The 15882-nt window shown below is 42.7% G+C and overlaps 1 protein-coding gene across 1 annotated transcript in view; it reads right to left on the bottom strand.

Annotated features, from left to right (window-relative positions):
- RET (ret proto-oncogene) overlaps nt 1-11305 on the bottom strand; it is a 252913-nt gene extending 241608 nt beyond the window's left edge. The window contains exons 1-2 of the mRNA XM_066191532.1: nt 11012-11305; nt 8164-8269 (exon numbers count right to left, since the gene is read on the bottom strand). The gene's annotated coding sequence lies outside the window, so the exon portion shown is untranslated. The remainder of the gene's footprint in view (nt 1-8163; nt 8270-11011) is intronic.
- Between the last annotated feature and the right edge of the window lie 4577 nt (nt 11306-15882).

Here is a 15882-nt window from a genome sequence, read left to right as displayed (position 1 = left end):
GCCCAGTAAAATCGGATTGCTCAGCTAAATTAAAAGCTGGATTTTATTTTACCATTCTGGAACAATCACAATTACAATGTACTCAAACTATGAATTTGCAGAAATCTCATATTTGGTTGCCAGTATAAGCACATCTTTTTTCTATTCCTTTTGTAGTATTTATCACCAACATACAACCAAACGCCATACAAAATTATTGAAAAACTGTGAGAACAAAGAGTATGTTTAGCAGAGTTACATTTTCTTTCTGAAATCAAGTAGCATTATAATGCAGTTTCTAAGGACTGAAATATTTCAATTATTATTTTGTAGGAAGGAGTGTAAAGTGCTTTGTACTTCTCCTATATTTCCTGCCTATATTTGCATGAACTTTGTTGAAAGAAACCGGTCTTGTCTTTTCTAACAAGCCAGAAAGGTTAAACTCCTATCCCAATATGAGAATAAACACATTAAGAAAATGCTAGAACTGACAGATCACATGTGCTTTCTGCTACCATGACTGTAGCACCAGCAGGTTTCAGACAATGGAAATTCTCCAATCCCATATTACTCCAGTAATATTTGCAAGAATTATGCCAACCTCTACCACTTCTCCAGTAACATGGTAAAATGAACCATAACCAGTAAAACACAGCAGCCTGGTACAGTGACCAAAGGCAGTGAGAGCAAACCTCACCAGGTGGAAGCCAGGCACAGCCAGGAGAGCCCCACATTAAAGGGTTTTCCTATGGCATTAGCCAGGCTCAGCTCCCTTCCTGCCTCTGACCATTCTTCACACCCACCACATGTCATTTCATACCATGAGATTCCTTCCTAGAGCACAGAATAAAAAGATTACTTTTCTTGGCCCCTTTTCCACTTTAATCTCACAGACTATGGACCACTTCAGCATATTGTGGATATTCTGAGCTTATTATTGCTGCTCTTTGTTTTGCTTACTTGTGAAGCAGGAAAACAATGTTTACTTATACATCATAGAATAAAAGCATCTGGCTCAAGTGCCTGCTCAAATATTAGTCAAAATATAAATCACTAGTATAGAGTCTTATGCAAAGAGAAATTCTAGATCTACTTCCCAGTGCCCAGCAGGCAACAAGGCACTTTCCACAGAAAGAAGCCAGCCTAACTTCTCTTGCTCTTTTGAGGAGGTCTGGATCACAGGACAAGGAAACAGCAGCCACAGAAAGACCCGTAACAGTCAATCTGTTGCAGGCAAGAGCTGCAGTCTTGCTGAGGACTGAGCAGCAGAAGTCAGCCTCTCCAGGCTGCACCCCACACACAGCAGCAGTGAGGAGCCTCTGGGCATCCTGGGCTGCAACTGCACAGTGCCTCCTCGGACACCAGAGAAGGAAAGTTCCCATAACAGCAGTATCTGGGGGGAGAAATAGTCTGCTTAAGTGTGTACAAACCTAATTTCCTTCCTGATGTCCTGTCCTTTCCTCCCTTCAAGAAGGCACTGCTTTATTATGTTACTTGGCAAAGAGCAGTTTGTTCAAGACAAAGGCAATAAGTTTAAATTTTTCTGTGTAGGAGCTTCAACCAGTATTTGTAAGTGACCTCTAAAGGGTCCTTGTTGCTGTCAACAGCATCCTAACAGGAAGTTAGAAGTTCACTGCAGTAATAAGCAAACCAATGCTGCTTACTTGATTACTGTGTAAATGTCTAGTAACCAGATAGTAACTGCTCTCAGTTGCAGGGGAAAAACTTCCATCTTCAGCTGCCAATTCAAGGAAAAAAAAAATTGAAATATATCAAAAAAAGTTTTCCCCCCTCTTTAACACAGAAGGGAGAAAAGGCACACCTACCTTGTCATAGCACTCCTCCTCTCGGTCCTCAGATCAAGAAAGCACTCAGGGATTACAGTAAGACTGTAATAATTACTGAACTGCTCTGACATATGCAGGCCCTTTGCTTCTAGGGGCCCTGTGCTTGCACTTCCAGCAGAAGACTTCCTAGAAGAAAAGGAGCAACTGACATCTTCATTTCTTTTCACTAATTAAATACTGCTAAGGGTAAATACCTTTTAACAGAAATTATCTGCTGTCACCAGCATGACTCAATATCATTAAAAAAAGCCTAATATTGTGTCCTGCAACAAGCCATAGATTTTAGCACTATCACGTGTATTTATGCTAACTTGCAATAGAGATAATTTAGGAAAAGAGAGAGCAGACTTAAAACGGTTTGCACATAAATCTAACAAAGTGACAATCCATAATAACCCAGCTGTAATCCAGCTCTCAAGATCTTTCTAGGCAATGTGTAAAACCAGTGGAGGCTTTCCATCTACTACACAGAAAAGGACTCCCCAGGCAGGTCCAGAGGCTTAACCAGAGCTTTGCTCAAAAGCCAGAGAACAGAACAGGAGGTCACTGAAGATGGCTACACATGGGAGCAAACTGCTTCCATGCAGCTGCATGGGGGAAAAAAAAGCCACAACAGAGACAATGAAGGGTGTTGAGGTTAAAAAAAAAAAAAAAAAAAAGGTTTATAACAGTCATCAGTTTAAAAAATATATTTTAGAAAATCTTTACTGCCCATCTAAATACAAATAATTCCTTAAACAGAGAAAGCACATAGCATGACTGGGCTCAGCAGTGTGAACCTACTCAGCCAAAAGTCTTCAGTCTGTCTGAAGTCAGAGCTATTTCTCCAAGTATTTGACAAAAACACCTCTCTTCCGCTCACCTGGGCAGCTGGCTCACTCTGGAGTCCCTGACTCAGCTCTGCTGTCACACTTTTTAACCCACTCAGGGGTTGAGTCTCCAGGCCAGCCATCACTCTGCAAACACCATTTCCCAAGAGGCAACAAATGAGTGTACGCTGGCCTGTTTCCACCTCACATTTACTGCACTCTAGGGAGAATAAATCTTAATATCCAAGGAAAAACAATCAATGTAAACTTATTACAAACGCACAGTTTATGAACTTATTTTTTAAAGTTAGTCAAAGCATCATGGTTTTTTCTTCGTTAAGTTTTGCTTCCTTTTTTTGCTCCCATTATTTGACTAACAAGAAGTCAGAGAAGACAGTAAAAGTTAGTTTAAAAGGTACCTCCTTCTTCCTGTCTTAAAAAGAAGGTAACCCTGGATACTGGAAAAAAATTAACAGTACTATTTTATACCAAGACAGAAGAGTTACATTTGCCTGCTATTTGTTAGTAACAATATTCACTCCAAATATTCACGGACTTGGAGGCAAAGCTGAAATTGCAATATGGGCACTGATGGAAGAACAAAACTTTCCTTTATACTTCACATACCACATCAGGCATCATTCCTGCCTTCACACTCAGGCAGGAAGCAACAGCCACACCATGCTGCTGATCAGGCAGCACCAGAGTTTTAGTGGAGGAAACGGGACCTCAATCAGATAAAGAAGAGAGCAGAAAGCCCCAGACACCCAAGGTCTGTCTGCCTGCCCTCAGATCTCCAGGACTGCCAAATCACCTCCTCACATTTCACATCTCTGAGGACAGTTACTGCTCGTGGCCCCGTTATTCTAGATTTTCCTCCTAACAAGCATCCCTTTGCCATCCATTTACCTAAGGCAAATGCAGCAAATTCTGCACCAGAAACTGCTTCAGAGCTGCTGAAATTCCTTCAGACCATATATTGCGAATGTCAAGGATGAGTATTTCTTTTTTCATCTGTTTTACAAATGTCTTACACTGTATCATACCAAACCAAGAGGCTTGGAGAGGTGAGGATGTGTATCCTTCTGTTTGTACAATTTATTTTATTCAGTGCACAGCATTTTCTACAGCTGCAGCACCATATTCTGCAGGAAGAAATGCAATAAAAGTATTCTTAACCTCCAAGGAAGCTGAGGTTAAAGAGCCCTCTACTGAAAGCTGTGTTTTCTCACAAGTTTGCTACACTTCATAACCTCTTTTTTTCATAACCACATGTCTCAGAACAGTTGCATTGATCACTCAAGCAATAACAGCATAACCTCCCTCCATAGCCAATACTGTCAGACAGTCAAATCCTGGAGATATTCACTGTGTTTATTAAAAATGTTTTCTCATTCCACTGATAGCAACAGTGCTTACTAAGCCTGAAGTTTTAACTGCCCAATACAACCAGAGAAGAGTCTTCAAGGCCTACATTTAGCTAAGTTTACAAATTTGCATGCACCCAGGTGTTCTGCAGGCCATGAAGAAGAATATGCAGTTCTTCCTCCCAAAAGTGTACAGTATAACTTTTTAATCACCTTATTTGGAGGGGGGGGAAGGGATGCAGTAAATAGAACAGTGTTGATGGTTCCAAATTTTACAGAATATCAATTAAATTCCTTTTCAGTACAAAACTCAATGTAAAAAGAGAAAAATGTGAGAAATTGTAAATAAATTACAGCAAACTTTCCACTGACGGCAACTGGAGGATGAAACACAGTTATCTGACACAGAGAAGGTTAAGAGGACAAAAGAATGAATTGGGTGGACATGAAAAATTGAAGGAAAGACAAATTCGGAACTGATGTCAGGCCACACATTTTAATTGCGGAACTAAATGCCAGACACTAACCCAGAGCTGGGGTCATCCAGAGAACCATCAAAGGCCACTTGGGGGACATTGGGCACTGGGGTGCAGCAACTTTCTGCAGAAAATCTTACTGGTCTTTACTTACTTGTGCTGTAGCTGTGTTATATGAAATAGTTATCAGGAACTGGGGTGCCCCTTCAAGACAAAGGAAAAAAAAAACAACACAGAAAGAAAGAAAATAGTCATACCACTGAGGCTGTCAATCATAAGCAAAGGAAAACTACAGTCATTCAAAATAAACTGCCCCTTCGGAGCTGAGGTCACCTTGTCAATATCAATCTTCTCATTTTGATGCACATTAAGAGCTATTGGAGTGTCCCCTTTCATCCTATGACTGTGAATTGACCTTACTGACACTACTGAGAACAATATGGTCATTTAGGGATGTGGTAATTATTGGTAACTGCACTAACAAAGTTAGTAGCAAACAGGGCATCCTTGCTCTGGCTTGTATTGCCACCTGGCCTTTATTTTAAGAGATTTATTCTCATTTCATATGCCTTGACACAAACTGCACACATATCAGTCCCTTATTTACAGTTATTTTCCATGGGATTCCCATCACAGTTTCTACTAAAAAAGAGTGTTTTGACCTGAAAAAAAAAAGCCTAAACAAAGCTGTTGCTTAAAAAGTCTGAATTAAGCCTATAAAAAGTCATACTACACAAACAAAAGTAGTCCCACAATCTTATCATAGTGCCATCCTGCATTCCCTATCTTCTGTCAAAATACAACACAGCTGGGCCAAGAGCGAGACCTCCTGCCAGGTGTTGCAGCCTGTCAGTACAGAGGCGACACAACACACAGCCCCAGCACCTCTGGCACACACCAGCCCCTCAGTAGCAAACCCCACCAAATGGCCCCTCCCTCTCTCCAGGACTATACTCTGCTTCCACAATGAATCAAAAGGTAAAACTGTCTCCGAGACTCGAGATGAGAAGGGCAAGTGCCTAAACCCTGTGCACACAGTCCTTTTTGCACCACTCCTGAGCAGCTGCAGCCCTGTGAGCGCGAGAGGCGGCCGTGCCCAGGCACACACACCAGCTGCTGCACTGCTGCCAGGGATGAGCCACAGTGCTTCCTCAGGCAGCAGCTTCCTTCGGCCTGAAACTGCCTTTACTGATTTACTGACGAAGATATATAATGTGATCACCTCAGAGATGACTTTTTGTTAAAAGGAAAAAGAAAGAATCAATAGTAGCTTGGGCTGGAAAGGGACCTTGGAATTGATTTGGAGATGACATGCTGGGCTTAGGCCCAAAGCAGAGATCCTGGCCAAGCAGAGTCTAATGCTTTTAGAGTTCATTTAAAGATGACCCCAAATTAAATTTCCAATTGTAGGGGTCTAATTCACTCCAGATTGTTTAGAAACACTGCTAAGAAAAAGAAAAATCCCAACACAAATACCCTTCTGAGGCTTTGGAGTTCAACTTAATAAATTTTTAAGCAGACCTTGTATTTTATCCCATGCTTGTTCACTTTTGTTGCTATAGGTTGTCACATTCTGCTAACCCGGAAGATCAATCAGAGGCAAGTTTCTCCGACAGCTTGCAAACAGGACTGTTTTCTTCACACTGTTTCAATTCAGTGCTACTTCTGCCACAGACAGACCCACATTCTTAAAGCTATTTATTTTCCCTTGAAATAAATACAAAATGCAGTAGCAAGGAGAAGGCACAATACTCCACCTATTTAAAGAACTCAAAAATATTTCACCTCATTTTGCCATATCACAAGCACGACTTGAGAAGTTACCTGGCTTTAGAGATTGCCATACATTCATCCCTCCAGACTGCAGCAGTCCCATCACATCAGATTCATCTGCAGTGCAGTATTACCTGCCAACTGTGCCAGCAGCATTTGCTTCACAACTGAGAGAAAAGCGAGAATAAACCCCATGCTGATGACCCGGCAAAAGGTCACTGAATCTCACTCTGCTGTGAAATGCCACTGAAGACATCCAGAAAAAGATCCAGAGCACCAGAAATGCAGCAGTGACAGAAAACCTGTCATCTGCTACTCAGAGTATTTCAGTAGCTCCAGCAGCCTGAGCAGTACCTTTGCAGAGTTCTCAGTGCCAAAGCTCCAGTGTTTTTCCCTAAAGAAAGCATCACTCTGCAAAGACAAGGGAATGGGGTTGAACATGGTGGAGAGAAGAGGGGAAATAGAGGTAAAAACCACTTCTTTCAAATGATTCATACTCACTTTGACTGTTTCTTCAGCTGTGTCTTGACAAACAATTAATGCTAGATTTTCACACTACCACTCATTTGGCAGAAGATATTTAAGTCAATACAAAACACAGATCGGATTTCAAATTAGCAAGATCACCAATGAATTATATGACGAGAACGACAGCAAGCCTTTGCTGGCACCAGGCTTCAGCTTGCCACCTGGTATTCCAGATTGCACTGATCCCAGCCTGTGCTGGTCCCCACCACCTGGTGCATTGCAAAATGCCTCTGCTGCAGTACTGCAAGGCTCTCTGAGCAGCCCTCTTGGAGGGAGGGCCCTTCTGTTTCCAAGGTCACCCACACTTCCAAGAAACAGCCTTGCAGAAAGGCTGCTCAGCTCCATCAGACCTTTATTTGCATCTCAGCACTGTAAGAACCGTGCACCACTTCAGCCTGCTTCAGACTGGCCAGTGATCCTGTCACTGCACTCCTCCTCACAACCAGGACTGCTTCCTCGTGCTCATTTTACTCATTGAAGGCAGCTATACTCCTCCTTAACACAATCCACAGTGAGCACCCCCACTCCAAAAGGCTGGGTATGCTTCTGCCCAAAGCAGCTTCTCCTTGCTGCCAGAATTTTATGGACCAGCTCTTTTTCTGTCCTGTTGAGCCAGTTTGAAAACAGCTCATGCCCATCTCCTGGTCACAACTGGGGCCAGACCATGAAGTGAAGCCTGCCCAGATGTTCCTGGGTAGGGGGCATCTTGAGCATCATCTGACCAGGAAGCAGAACTTCCTAAATGTAAGCGGACAAATTCCCTATTCCAGAAACTATACGGGGAAGGACCTGTTGCTATATTTAGCAACAGACAATTTTATAAGTTCAAACAATAATGAAATAATCAGCTGTAGAAGAGGAGAGGTCACATGCCTAATCTACATTGCTGAGCAGAGAGAAGTCATACTAGGGTCCAGAGCAAATTCCCCACTAAAACCTCACTTCTGGCAGGAGTAAGTCACCACTACTGTTGCACACAGGCAGCTCTGCATTGCTATTTATCTTCTCTAAAACTAACAGCAAAAAACTTCAGGGGTGAGACCTGAAGAAAAATTGGCAGAGAATGCAAGCCTTGGCCAGGGCCTCTCTAGGAGTGCTCACAAGGACACAGCACACAGTACCTGCTGCTCCAGCCCTTGCCACCCCCAGGGACACAGCAGCTGGAGCTCAAGCCAGAACACAATGTTCAGAAAGCAGCACAACCTACAAAACAGCAGCCCAGCCAGCCCCTGCACATGTGCAAGTAACAGCACTGAATAGAAAATTCATAAAAACAACAGCATACTTGGCTTAGAAAGACATTTCCTTACATTAGTCAGCAGCTTCTAAGGAGATTTCCAGCAATGCCAAGGAATCAGTAGCGCAGCAGATCCTTCCTTCTTACCTGGCTCTACCACCTTCTTCCAAGGGCAGCAACTTTCACAACTGTGTCCAACCTTTACATGGACCAACTTCAGCCATCTGGAATTGAAGGTTTGATGCTGAAACACCTGCAAAACAAGGTGTAGCAGATCAGTCACCACTCACCTTTATCAGAAAAGCCTGTGTTTTATCTACTAGGTCACAGAACCTTAGCAAACCTTCTGGGAGGTAGCTAGCAGAGAAGGAGGGAGGGCAGCCAAGGAATTACTGGGGACACACAGAGCCTGCCTGGGCAAGGTGCAGTGCTGGGGCTATAGCTGAGCTCTTGTGGCAAAACAAGTACAGGAGAGCTAGGGAGTGACTTCACAGAATATTCTGAGTTGGAAGGGACCCTCAAGGATCACCAAGTCCAACTCTCTTAAGTGAATGGCCCACACAGAGATAGAACTCATGACCTTGGCACTGTCAGCATCATGCTCTGACCCTTGAGCCAATAAAAGAATGGTGGAAAATCTCGTTGCATACTGGGGGGAAAGAAAAGACACGTGACCTGGAAAAACATCTGCCAAAATAAAGTTAAATCACTATTATTTTTAAAAAATATCCCACATTTTCACTTCCAGGATAAAGATATATGGAACTACTGCTTTGTGACTCACAGCTACGATGTTCTAAATCCAGCACCAGGAACACTAAAGGACAATTGCCATGCCATTGTTCGGTTTCCCACCTTGGCAAAAGCAGATAATTTATGATCTCTCTGCTATCAGAGTAGCTTAGAGGCTTCTTACATTTACAAGAGTAAAAACCACTGAGACTATTAGAGTGGATGTAGAATAAAAATGCAAAATATATCTGCTATATAACTCTCCATATTAGCTATAGCTGGAAGGAAAATAGAAGGCTCAGCAGATTAATTGCTTTACTCATTATGGCAAATTATCCATTCCAAAAGGCAACCAGTGGCATGAAAATAAGATGTGTATGTTAGAGGACATCAGCAGAGGGGCAAAATTTTCCCTACCATTAACAGTGCTAGTTCCTGTTTTTAACTTTACAACAAATTAGCCATACATTACAAAAGCTTCTCAACAGCTCTCTCAGTAGAAATTAAACCTTGAGCTCACAGATATTGACATCTCTGTCTTTTCATAATAACAAACCTTAAATGAGATAAATTAATACTTTTCTGCAGTGCTTAGGAAAAAAACACTGATTCAAATCGTGCAAGAGTAGCTTCAAAGGTAAAAGTGCACTTATCCTTTCCTCCCCTAATACATGCTAATTTGTTTCAGTGAGGACATTAACATTTAAGAGCAGGCAGCTCTGCTTCATCTGCCCCAGTGTAGCAGAGAGGCTGCTTTGGTGTGACAGCTGAAAGCCCCTTGGCCCAGGCTGCCCTCAGGGGGACACGCTGCGTGCACACCCCAGCCCCCAGCACGGGTGCAACCCCAGGGCCCCATTCCTGTCAGCAAGGTGAGAGAGCAAGGGAGGACCTCAGAGAATGTCTTACAGGCTGCAATCCACTAAGTCACTGATACTGTGAAAGTCAAAGGGAAATCTCTCCCAGGCTGGGAGAGCAAGAGGCTAGGGTGGGTTCTGCTTTACACCATTAGGTACAGTTGAATGAAAGGCACATTCCCTACTGAGCCCTCTTACCCCAACAACAACAGGATGAATTCTGTCCAATATATACTAGAGTTCATTTCTTGAGAAGATGAAAGTGGCATCTTTTAGTTTTCCAGAAGTGAAAGGCTGGATTGCTATCTTTCCCACTTGCAAGCCTCAGGGACTAACAGGCATCACTCCATCTGGGAGACAAAAATCTGCCCTTCCAGCTGAGACCATAACCCAAGAGTATTGATCAAACATCCACCTCTCTTCCATATAATAGAATTTCCCAGTGAGCTAATTGTTTTTTCCTTCTTTCATCTCCACAAATGAGGTCAATGGCAAGGGCAAAGAAGAGAGAATTAGCTCTAAGTGTTCTTGGCTTCAAAGCAAGAGGAGACAGAGCTTCCAGATTTTGGAGAGTGCTCTACAGGATTTATAAAGTACCATGGGACCTTCCAAATATCTGAATTTAGAATTGCTCCAGCTTATGACAAGCCTTGCCTGCACTGCCTGAAGATTTATGTTTTTCTACACCTGCTGTTACAATTTGGCAATGCCACTTGTAGGTCACTGATGGCCTTCGTGCTGCCCCTCCAACAGCTCCCACCCACAGCTCCTACAGCATTTTGCAAAAACGCATAAAGCTTCCCAACAGATGTGGCAGCAGGCACGTAGCACGGTGCATCTCTGTGCCTTGTCCTCATTCCCTTCTGCCTGCAGTGGCAGAGATGAGCAGCACCTGCTGCCCGGCAGCCCCGTGTTGGGAGGGCAAGTGAGGCAAAGCAGAGCCCTGACAATGCAAGTTTAGACACACACCCACATCATGCTTACGGAAAGGAATACTCAACCACCAGCAAAGGTGCCAATGACAGAATTAAAACCCAATTCCTGAGAGAAAAGTAGGTACTTTGGCTTTCTCCTCCAAAACAGCAATGATTCTCTGAGGTCTGGCTGACAGCCTTCTTCTCTTTTTCTCTCCCCAAGACATGGGCATTCCCTTGTGCAGTATAAAAACCCTACAGGACTCATTAGTATCTCAGGCAGAATTTATAACAAGAATCAGGAATGATGGTCAGAGACAGGCAGCTGCAGACTTCAGCTTCTGTGGGTAGAGAAGCAGTTAATTTGCTGCTGAACTCTTCACAAAGCATTTTCCCATATTTTGGGGACAGCTAGAATTGAAAAGTTACACTGATAGCATAAACAGCAAGTTCTTCACCAGAAACATTAAAAAAAAAAAAAAAAATTCAACCCACCTCCACAAGTCTAGTCTATCCAGTACTTTTCCATGTCTGAATCCCAGCAGGATGAGACTGACAGCCTGAATGGTGGTTGTGTGTGGAGAAGCTTCTGGCACACTCAGTGCTATTGCAGCATTTGCATTACACCCCTCAGGTTACTGAGTCAAAACTGTCCCAAGTGCAAGAAGGAGGGCACGGTCAGAGCAGGGATGATGAGGCTGTGCAGGGTGACAGAACAGTTCTGGCCTCACCAGACTTCGTTCCCACCAGTTACCCCCTCCACGGCACAGGCGAGAGGAGGACTCTCATCTGCTGGGCAGCCAACCAAGCAGCTACAGGTGGGAATGGTTTTATGCTCTCCCAATCAAGGCAAGGCACAACTCCGTGGTGGAATTCCCAGGTGTTTGCTGTTTCTTCGTTAACACTGGTGCTGAAGCTGTAGAAAAGAGTTTTGCATTCTGGAAAGATCATCTGAAAGATGCCTTTAAACCAGGCTCTGAGTTTTGTGGGGTTTGCAGAGACCACCTCTCAAGAGGCAGAACAGCCCTTGCAGATGTTAGTGGTCTCAGATGAGGTACCCTGTCCTGAGGGAGCAGCCCCCATTAACCAAAAGCTACAACACAAGTAAGGTCAACACCGTGTCCAACATTTGTAAATGGAATTCTGCAAAGCAAGACTTTTATTGGAACATTTCTGACACATTTACATAAGCTTTCACCTCACTTTTGCCAGAAAGGACACCTTACAGAATAGAAAACCTGCCAAAAACATATGCAGTTCAACTCTGGGAATAATTTTTGAAAGTCTGTTCCTTCCTGGATGTGAGCAAAGGTTATTATGTGTCTAGAATAGATCCAGTCCAGACAGATGGAGCATCATGGGGGGAGGACGACTGAACTCATGATCTGTTTGTTTCCTGAAGAGCCTTTTGTAATGAACTTTGTAAAAAGACTTTTTGTAAATCCGAGTGAATTAAATTGCTTTATATAGCACTGGGATAAACAACTTATTGACAATTAGATTTTTTTTTTTAATTGCTCAGGCAATGAATCTTGGAAACAGAAGAACAAGCAGGAAAAATCAGAAAAAAAAAAAATTAAAAATGCCCACCTGTCAGTAGGCTGGAAATTAAACCTCTTCCAAAAAAGAGTTTCTCATCTGAATCATATGAGAAATCCCATCAAAAGTCAAGGGTTTATTATTTCCAGGAATAAAGATCCCTATCTTTCTTTTCAAGCTCTGACCAGTCTCAGATCACAGAATCATCTATCAAGATCCTCAATAATCCATCTTGTTCCCTGTGTTGTTACTGTCTGTAATGAACAATGTGCCCTAGAAACTATCACATGATCCAAAGACCTCTGAATCTTTAACAGGATGCAGTCTTGTAAGACTTGCAGCCTCTCCTGATAATTTTTGAAAGGGCATAAAACACTACAAACACATGCTGAAAATTCGAGCATAAAGGAGAATTCCTGTAACATAGTGGTGTTTTTCTTCAGCATCAGATAGATATTACTCAAAAAAAACCAAACAAACACAAAAAAGCAGAACCAAAACAAGGAACTTATGATCTTAAGCCAAAACTGAGAAAGAGACCTGAGACAATCTCAGCAGGACTCATGATACTGAAGTGATTTTCAGCTACAGCTAATATTATTTTAACCTATCTTTGCTTGTATCATTTAACCCTGTTGTGCTCCAAAACTCTTGCTCTTTCTCAGGCACTGAAATGCCAGGTTTGGTGCAAATCCCAAAGGGAAGATAAGAACACATTTCATTTCAGTCCCAACTATGACACATCCCTTTCCTAGCCTGCTTCATCTCCAGCACAGTGGTTTCACTCCTTTCCCCATTCCTACAGGAGCAACGCAGAGTAAAGGGTTCCTGATCACTCTTAATCTCTTTCCCACAACACAGTGGTGGGACTTCTGTCTCCAGGTCCTACTGACTGTTCCTCTCATGGGAAAACAAGACAAATATTTGTTCAGACAATTCAAAGTAAAAAACCTACTGCAAATATACAATTTGTGTTTGAGTGAACTTTTGAGTAAGCCAGTCTTTACCTAGTTTTTGCTTACGTTCAGCCTATGGTCTTTTACTCCTTCAAACTTGAGAATCCCTTCACAGATATTAGCTACAGATAATTTAAAATGAGGCTTAAATGGCAACCTGTTTATACCACAAAAGGTGAAATCAGTAAATGGATGATACTGTAAAAATTCAACTAGCTTTTAATACTGAATTTCTATGGATCATAGGTTTGTTTCATAGCTCCTATGAAACCTGCCCTTAAGAGCAACTGAAAAATAATTACAATAACATTTTTCAAACCTATTTCAAGCATGTTTCAGTTGTGACTGCCAGTGCAAGAGGGGCTACAGCAGAAAAGGTAGGAAAAGCAAAAACTGGCTCAAGACTTTTCCCCCTCCTCTGCCTCCCCATGAGTTTTTGCCAAAGCAGATGACACACCGAACTGTGCTACATGGGAAATTGGAGCAGAGAACGGACCCGAGTCAAAAGTACCTCCCCTGTTTTCTTTCTTTAGACACCACTGATAAAGAAAATTGGCAACATTCATTTAGGATCACTATCCAAATGCCCACATCCTTAGGCCATAATCTGAAACCCTGATTTTTCACTCAGGAAACCTGGCATTTAGCAAGAGAAATTCAAAGCCAAAGAGCCAGTTGCTCCAGACTGCATCGTCACAGATGACCCATCTTGAGTTCACTGCTAAGTTTCCTTGGTGCCAAATAACTTTTCAACACAACAGTCTTCCAGCACAGGAATTTAAGAACCTCCAAAAGAGGGAAATACAACCCAGAAGGAAAATTTAAAAAAAAAAAAAAAAAAAAAAGTGAGGACAAAATAAATTCAACTATACTCAGCAACATCTTGGAAAAAAGAAATGAATGAAGGAAGAAGCTGATTTTAAAATCAGTAGACTGATTTTATACAGTCAGCATAGAAATGCTTTATCATCACCTACAATATAAGAAACCCAATATAAGAAGTTTCCAGTACTGTACAGAAGCACATACCTTTCTAGCACTAAAGAGAGTTAATTTTCATCTATTTCCTCTATTTCCTCCATTCAGGCAACTACTTAATACATTGATCTTTGTTGCATTTCCATTTTCTCCACCAATACATTTCTTATAATTGGAATGAGCTGCTCTATTAAGCTTCTTAATAGATTCTATGTTCTCAAAACCCAATAACTTCAGGACAATACATTAAAATAGACAACAAATTAAGCTTGGTGTTTGCGAATGTGAGACCCCATCAACAGTGACCTTTAAAGTTACTGCAAGGACGCTGTTTAGAAATGGTTGCAGAGAAACCAGTATCTGATATGTGTAATTGCATTAGTTTGTGCCAATGCTAAACATCGTGAGAGTCTTCTGATGGCCAGGAACAAATTACAGTTCTGATGTGAAGCAGCAATGCACACATGTGCAGATGTCAATGAACTCACTCAGAGCTGTGGGTCCACAGTGATTGTGGAATCAACAGGACTGCTGCATCACCCAGCATAGGCACAGCCTGGTTGGAGTGATGGAGTCTGCCCTTAGGTTTGTATATGCAAGCAATGTTGAGCATTGCACACAGCACAGAAGTATTTTGACAGTCTAACGTATTTATTTTAATTACATCAATTGGATCCAATAGCTGTGCCACAACACCACATTACTTAGTTTGAAATACCACGTGAATAGAGTTTTTATTTGCAAATCATTACAAAGATGTAATTCCATTTAAAAATAGCAAGCAGTATAAGAAAATTCTCTCAAAGCTGGTTAGCCCTGGTATGATTTCTACCTCTGCTAATAGCTATATAGTTACCTTCACATGCATTTTATATCACTTACATCAGTCAGAGGGGTTTTCTGCCACAGGTGAAGAACAAGGTGATCTGATAATGTGGAGGGTGAACAGCTGAAACACACTGAGCAGCTGGAGCCAGGGGAGGGGGATGCCTGGCAGACACATTGCAAACTGCTGGAATGGGTGTTTCCAGACACCCACTCCACAACCCAGCCTCTAGGACAGGGCAGGAGATCACACCTGCTCCAGCAGGTGTGTCACCAATTCCAGCCTGAAATCACACTGAAACAACACTAAGAGGTAGGAGGAATGAGGCCTGGTAAAGTGAATCTGGGTAGATAGCCCAAAGTGGAAGACTGTCTTCATCCAGCTTTATGCTTCCTGGGAAAGGTTTTATTTCAAAGTGAGCTCCCAGCTGCCCTTCACCAGGCATTAGCCTTTGCTAAACACTTCCACGAATAGCTCCACGGGTAACATCAGCAACACAACTGCCCTCCTGGCTGCCAATCGACCCCTCACACCTCTATTTATTTTTAATTCCAGTGCTTGTTTCCTTGCAATTTCAGTTTCTCTTCCGAGTTACAGATTTCCGCAGCCTCACGGGGCGAACTGCTGCTGCTGAAATCCCCCTGCTCACAGGCAATTAGTCAGTATACACTTCCACGTGAAATACTTGGCACGCAGCTCGTCTTGCATTACCCTGCCTGGATGACCTGGACGGCACTTTCTACCGGCACATCACTCTTTTCAGCACGGAAATCGTTGTACAAACGACTTTGCCTTTGTTACAGTTTTTCACATTTGCCTCAGGCTTAATCACGACCACAACTGCTAATTATTTGCACCTCCCACAGCGCTGACTGGGCTTATCCGAGATAAGAACAGTTCGGCCCCTCGCTCCGCCACCTGCCAGCCCAGGACTGCTGCCAGCGATTCCCTCTGATAACCCGGGCTGTTTCAGCGGCTGAGGAGGAGCAGTAAATATTGTTTGTTTTCCTAGGGCACTCTTACTTGGAGGCTGTGGCGAGGGATGGGCGGGGACACAGCTGAAGCAT

The sequence above is a fragment of the Chamaea fasciata genome, unplaced genomic scaffold (assembly GCF_029207755.1).
Source record: "Chamaea fasciata isolate MVZ Bird 193981 ecotype frontalis unplaced genomic scaffold, bChaFas1.0.hap1 SCAF_9, whole genome shotgun sequence".
Classification (NCBI taxonomy): Eukaryota; Metazoa; Chordata; class Aves; order Passeriformes; family Sylviidae; genus Chamaea; species Chamaea fasciata.
Note: the sequence above shows the minus strand (reverse complement) of the source record. Positions and strands in the feature narration are given on the sequence as shown.